Below are 6,000 nucleotides of genomic sequence, written 5' to 3'. Positions count from 1 at the left end.
ATTAAAATGTTATGTAAATTTTTTGCAAAAATTGTTAGTTTAATCGAGCATAACACCTTTAAACAATTATCGAATTGATGAAAATTTCTGATGTGCCCATAAAAGTTATTTTAACATTATGAAAAAATATTAGCAATTTTCATGGTATTAGTTGCTTTCCCGGTTTCATTCCCTGGAAAAATTTCTACCTTGCGTTGAAGTTTTGTTTTCAGGTGTTTTGCTAAATGAAATTTCAAATACTAAAAGAATAAAGTTATGTAAGTATTTCTCCATTTAGCAATTCCAGTGAAAAGAGAAGGGGAAAAAATATGTGTAAATTTGTTGAAGTAAGTAATTTGAATATTTTTAAATTTTGTTCTTTATTTGGGCCAATTATTACAAGAAATGTCCACTTAAAAATCAAAAAATTTTAATATTATAAAGGGAAAAAATTAAGTTTAAATTTCCACTCAGTTCAAATGTAAATATATAACTTTATAATTATGTAGTGTGGTTTTTATTATATAATTTCAGAATATAAATAATGAATGATAATTCTTTATTGTGTCATTTATTGAAAAAAATTACAACTTAAAAATTGAACAATTTTATTTTAGAATTATAAGGGGGGATGTTAAGTTAAAATTTCCGCTTAGTTCAAATGTAAATACATAACTATATATTTATATAGTGTGATTTCTATTATATAATTTCAGAATATAAATAATGAATGATAATTGTGAAATTACAAATGGCTTAAGTTACACATTTAAAATATATATATTTATTACGAACTAACAAATTAAATTGAGATTTTGATAAAATAAGCCCAGTTTTTTTTAAAAAAATGAGTACATTTTAAAATTAAAGACTTGAAAATTATTAATGATATAAAATTTGTCAGAATACCCATTGTATGAATAAAAGAAAAAAATATCAATAAAAGTTGCAATAAAATATTATTTCCTAATTAAGTTTGAAATATTCAAAAAAATCAGCTGAACATAAGATATACTTTGGAGTAAGAGGAGAAAAATGGAAGGTAGCACAATTCACTGATATAATTTTATTTAGTATTTCTGTATTGCTAAGTAAATAATGCATGGAATGACATAAAACTATGTTCTATGTTTTATTGCTTCACAACAATATAGAAAATTAAGTAAAATTATATCGCCGAATTATTCTACTACTATCCATATCTTCCTCTTGCTTACTCCAAAAAAATAAAAAGCGAAGCAAAATAATATCAGAAAATTCAAAATCTAATATTATATAGCATCAAAACGAATGCAAAATAATATTATGGCGAACGCTAGATAATATTAGTTTGTATAGAATCTAATATTATATAAGGCTGAACAAACAGCGATCTTTTGTATCTTTCTAATATTAGAAGTTGTGCAAGATAACGTTAGATTTTACCGATTTTCTGATGTTATATAATATTATGTGCTACTTGGGACATGTTTATTTAAGTTTTTAAAACTAAATACAAAAATATCTGAAATATATTTCTTATTAACAAAATAGTTCACTGTTGCCTTCTAAGGATAAATTATTTTAAATGTATAATTTGCTTTTGTAGATCCATTTACTAAGATATATTTTTTATGTAAAAATATTGATTTTTCTGTGAAGATTTTCTTATTATTTATTTTGAATCTACCATTCCTTTTTTTTTCTTATACTATTATATAATATCTTATTTAGCAATGTTATAAGAAATTGCTATCTTTTTTTAGTCGTATAATTATGAAATAAGACTTGGTTCTTGTACTTTATCACTTTTGAAATTGCATTTGATAAAACAATGTTAAAGTAAAGTACTGCGTATGATAATGAAATACATATAAATATTTTTTTAAAACTTTTATAACTTTTGAAACTGCAAACAAATGAATAAAATAATAAGGTTAAAGTAAAGTACTTTAAATGTATTAATTGCTTTCTCAGGTCTATTCCTTGAGATCTATTTTAATTTATTATTTGCGTAAAAGTATCGATTCGTTTGTGAATAATTTCTTATACATATTTCCAATTGAAAATTATCACCTTTTTCTGATTGAATGTTTAACTTGACGAAAAACGATTTAATAAAATATCATACATCTGAAAAAGCAAACAAGTGAGGCAAATTTTTTTTTGAATGTATAAAGTGCTTCCTTAACTCATTTCTCAAATCTATCATAGTTCATTATTGGCGTAATTATATGTATTTCATTGTGAAGAATTTTTATTATGCATTTGGAATGAGAAAATTTAATCTATTCTTTTCGTCCTAATTACGCATCTGAAATGCTGAATTTAGCGATAAAAGCAGTAAGTAATGTATTGCAATAAAAATACATTATAAAATTTCGTTACATTTGAGATTGCAAACTTTTTAGGTAATTGCCATAAGATCTTCATCCTAATTAAAAAATAATAAAAATAAGGTTAAAGTAAAACATTTAAATGCCTAAGCTTTCTGAGAAACGTTTTCCTCAGATCCATCTTAAATGCATTCTGTATTGAAAAATGCATAGTTCATTTAAATCTTCATCCTATTGAAAAATGAATAAAATGTTTAAATCAAATATGAATTATATTTCAGAAACAAAGAAAAGAAACTGCGGTGCATTATAAGACTTTTTAAAATTATTATTCAATGTAATCTCATTAATTTTGAGTCAAACAGATTTTTTTAAAAAAAAAAGAATAAAAGGATTAATAACTTTAGATTAGACGTTTGCAAAACGTGTGTTTTATCTTTAGGAACTGACACCGTGAGTACGTTATTCAAGAACTAATATTTTGTACACGTTATTTAAGCCAATGAGCAAATTTGAGCCAATGAGGAGGAAGAGACGTAAACGTCATGATTCGAGAAAAACTGGTTCCCTCCGCCAGAAACGTTATCTTCCTTCCTCGGCGACTCTTCGCCAACTTGTCGTAGTTATGATAATATCCCCAGTTCATGAAAAGATACTCTTAACCTGCAACACATCTAGAAATACAAAACATAAAGACGGACAAATCACAATTCGGGCAACAATTGCTTATCATTATACCAGCAATAAATCGTATTCACCATTTTCACACTCAAAAAATCGGGCATCCAAGCTCTTGGCGATAGAATTCGTTTGGCAATCACCCATTTCAGCTGATCGCCAAAGTTTAGGGTTATAAGGCGGCTGGCATTCAAGACAGTGCGTTCAGACAAACAGGTGCATGGCACTTCGAAAGAAACCGAAACTAACGGAAAGAGACTCTTAACCGTACTCATCTAGTTTAGCTCTGACCAATCAGAGTAGGGATTTGGGCAAGTTTTAGGAACGTACTCAAAACAAAAATAAATTATTCTGTTAAAATTTTAGTGGGCTCTGTTGGTTTCTCATTCATTACTTTTCTTTTTAGTTTAGGCTTTATTTTGAGTAATTTCCTTTTGTCATGCATTTTTGGTGCGTTCGGATTTTATCTATATATTATCTTGGGTAATATTTTCGTTTGCGTGGAATATTAAAATGCTACTTAAACTGTATTTTAAGTTTAAGGACAAATCAAAAAGTAACCCGTAAAATGGTGAGTTTTGTTTTACTAAATATCCTGGATTCAATTTTTAATTTAAAACGTTTTAAAACTTAAATAATCTTTTGAAGATTTATTACTTATTAAAACTGGTTTGTTGTAGGTAGCAGAAGCTCAAATGTCAGTTTAACATTTTTCTGCCTTGCTATTACTAAATATTTTAATAAATCTTTATCTGTTAAATCAGAGAGTAGTTTTTTATGCTTTTTTTTCAATTTAATACGAGGAAAATTTTTGCTTTTTTCGGAATGTTTCCCTAATTATTTTTTAATTAATTTAGTGTGCTAGACACTTAAAAAAACATCACAGAAAGGGACCAACTCGAAAGGTTCAACTCGTAGCCACCCCGGGCAAATATCTACATGTATCATTTATTTATTTATTTTTTAAAAATTTGCATGTTTAAAATCTATTTGTCAACTTGGCGATTGTAGTTGACCTGACAAATCACGATACGGAAATATCCCTGACTTCTGCGAATCAGTAATTTATAATTCAGACAAAATTTCCTCGGAGTTCCGCTTATATAAAAAACTTAAATTTCTCTACTTGTGTAAAATCTTGTCAGTGAGACATTTATTCCGTCTTACCAGCACTGTCCTAAGTTCTCATGAAGGGGATATATTCTGGATCTGTCACGCAACTACAATCGCCAAGATTTTAAACTTTAAAATTTTTTTTTTAAAAAAATTTTTAGATTTTTACCCTGGGTTGGATACGAGTTATTCCATTCGAGTTAATTGAGTTCTGTGATGTTTTTTTTAAGTTTCTCTCGGGGGCCGCTGCCCGGTAGTTACCAAGACTTGAGAGATTATTCTGCCACAGATCAAGATATGGAAGTCTCTCCTTTCTCATTCATGCACTATAACTACTTTTTTTACTCATATTTGTAAATAAGAGAATAAATGCAACTTCGCTTAAGCTTCGAAAACATGAGAGTGAAGAAAAAAATCTGTAATCAAATTTTTGGCAGTTACAGCTGCTGATTTTCACATCTTTATTAAATTCTCGTTATTTTTAGTACACTTTTATTTATTATAACTTGTGAGTCTCAAAACGTTTATTTAATTAACTAAGTTTTGACACGTGTGATTTTGTTGTAAATATGACTGGTTTTATTATTAATCTTTTTTTCAGTTATTGCTGTAGATTTCACAGTTCTTAATTTTTTGGCAATAACTTGCAAAGTGGAGTAATATGTAATTTTTTTCAGTACTGTATATTCTTTTATGTATGTTAAAAAAATGAGTCACTATTTATCTTCTTTGTACCAAAAGAAAAAAAATTAGTACTAAAAAACACAAAAAAACTACATGAATAAAAGTAATTGAGATAATTTCTTCCACCAATCACATGTCTCGTATCATGATCTGCTGCACCTAATGTAATCGCCAAGGTGCCAAATGAATTTTAAACTTGCAAATTTTTTTTAAATAAAAACCTGTGAATGTGTTTCTCCAGGGATGACTAAGAGATATGCTCATTGAGTTAGTCTACTGCTGTGATGGTTTTTTTTTATTTCTCCCAAGCCGTTACCTGGAAGTTGCTAAGACTTGGCAATTATTTTGTTGCAGATCACTATACGGAAATCTTCCCAGCCTTTTTAAAAAAAATCCACTTTCTTAAGTTCTTGGAAAAAAGAGTTAAACGCCAAATTTTGTCAACTTCAGGGTAGCATGCTGCAAGAAACTAAAAAAGATATCCTGGAAGGGGACAAACTTGATGGGTATAGCTCACAGCCCTTTTGGGGATATTTCAGTATCGTGATGAGTCTCGCTAACTGCAATTGCCAAGGCATCAAATGGATAGAGAGGGATGGCGTCAACTTGCAGCTGCTGCCAGAAGTTGTCAAGTTTTAGTGATTATTCTGCCACAGTTCACGATACCTAAATCCCCTCACCCTAGGCAAACCTCTGCTAGTTTTTTTTTTTTTAATTGCAAAGTTAAAACCCATTTGGTGCCTTGGCAATTATAGTTGGTGATACACGAGAGAAGATTTCCAGATTGTGCTCTACGGCAGAATGATCGCGCAGTCTGGGCAAGTGCAGCTGCCTGCGTGAAACTAAAAAAACATCACAGAAGGAGATCAACTCAAAGGGTATGACTCATAGCCTCCCCATCCCCACGCAAATTTATGTTTTTTTTTCTTTTCTTTTAAATTTTCTAGTTTAAAATCCATTTGGCGCCTTTGCGATTGTAGTTGGTGCCAATGATCATGATGCTTAAATATCCCCTACTTATGTAAACGCAATTTATAATTACTTTCAGCGAGATTTAAAATCGTACTTCGCAATCCATATTCACAACATTTAAAATTATGCATCAAGATTTGTATTCACGCATTTTAAAATTATAAATAGTGATCTGAAGTAACACAGTTTTAAAATCATACTGCAATTCATGTCTGAGCAATTTAAAATTCTTACTTAGGCTTTTATATTCACACAATTT

The 6,000-nt window shown here is 29.0% G+C and overlaps 1 protein-coding gene across 6 annotated transcripts in view; it reads left to right on the top strand.

The window, feature by feature from the left end:
- Nucleotides 1-3,160: 3,160 nt before the first annotated feature.
- Nucleotides 3,161-6,000, top strand: part of LOC107447251 (Transmembrane O-mannosyltransferase targeting cadherins 4) — a 55,890-nt gene continuing 53,050 nt past the window's right edge. For 2 of the 6 annotated variants that reach the window (XR_011638238.1, XM_016062122.4), the window contains exon 1: nucleotides 3,294-3,543. The gene's annotated coding sequence lies outside the window, so the exon portion shown is untranslated. Of the gene's footprint in view, nucleotides 3,544-6,000 lie in introns of all 6 variants that reach the window. The other 4 variants (XM_016062119.4, XR_006226715.2, XM_016062121.4 and 1 more) reach the window with 4 other exon arrangements.

Source organism: Parasteatoda tepidariorum, chromosome X1 (assembly GCF_043381705.1).
Source record: "Parasteatoda tepidariorum isolate YZ-2023 chromosome X1, CAS_Ptep_4.0, whole genome shotgun sequence".
Taxonomy (NCBI): Eukaryota; Metazoa; Arthropoda; class Arachnida; order Araneae; family Theridiidae; genus Parasteatoda; species Parasteatoda tepidariorum.
The sequence above is the reverse complement of the archived record's forward strand: the minus strand, read 5'-3'. Positions and strand labels throughout refer to the sequence as shown.